The following is a 1,020-nucleotide window of genomic DNA, read 5'->3' as shown; positions in this document are numbered from 1 at the left end:
CACTTCAGGCCCTCCTCAGTTTCAGCAAGCAGAATTGTGTCATTTGCATAATGCAGATTGTTGATTAGTCTACCTCCAATTTCTCCCAATAGAGCCCAGCATCCTGGATAATTTATTCTGCATATAGGTTGAAAATATATGGAGATAGGTCACATCTTTAGTGCACATCCTTCCCAATTTTGAACCATGCAGTGTTTCCTTGCTTTGTTCTGATGACTGCCTCATGGTCCAAGTATAGGTTTTGCATAAGCACAGTCAAGTGTTCTGGGATTCCCATTCTTCTCAGAGTTAGCCACAGTTTGTCGTGATCTACACAGCCAAATGCTTTTGCATAGTCAGTGAAACACAGACATTCCTCTGATACTCCCTGCTTTCAGCCAAGATCCATCTGACGTTAGTTACAATATCTCAAGTGCCACAACCTCTTGAAATCGAGCCTGAACTCTGTTGATGTGCCAATCCAGTCATTTTTGGATAATCTTCAGGAGAATCTTACTTGCATGTGATATTAATGATACTGTTGGATTATTTCCACACTCGGTTGGATGACCTTTCCTTGGAATGGGAACAAATAGAGATCTCTTCCAGTCAGTTGGCTAGGTGGTTGTCCTCCAGATTTCTTGGCACAATTTGGTAAGTACATCCAGGGCATTGTATGTTTGTTGAAATATGTCAATTGGCATGTCATCAATTCCTGGGGCCTTTTTTTTGACAATTCTTTCAGAGAAGCTTGAACTTCTTCCTTTGTCACCATAGGCTCATGAAATTTTTCTTTTTTTTTTTTTTTAAAGCTGAAAACATCAGTGTTTTTAATTATCTTACAGATAAACTCAGGTAATATCCACTAAAGAGTCAGGATATGTTGAATGTCTGCAGTATGCTATGTGTTATATTATTACTGGGTTTTATACACATTTTAACAATGACCCTTATTAACGTATCCTCTGTGCTGAGTATCTTCAATTTTCATCTCCACTCATCACAATAGTCCCACTGTGTAAACATCTTATTATTTTTTTT

Source organism: Elephantulus edwardii, unplaced genomic scaffold (genome assembly GCF_000299155.1).
Source record: "Elephantulus edwardii isolate Elephantulus edwardi_28Jun2011 unplaced genomic scaffold, EleEdw1.0 scaffold00099, whole genome shotgun sequence".
Taxonomy (NCBI): Eukaryota; Metazoa; Chordata; class Mammalia; order Macroscelidea; family Macroscelididae; genus Elephantulus; species Elephantulus edwardii.
This window is presented reverse-complemented; position numbering follows the sequence as displayed.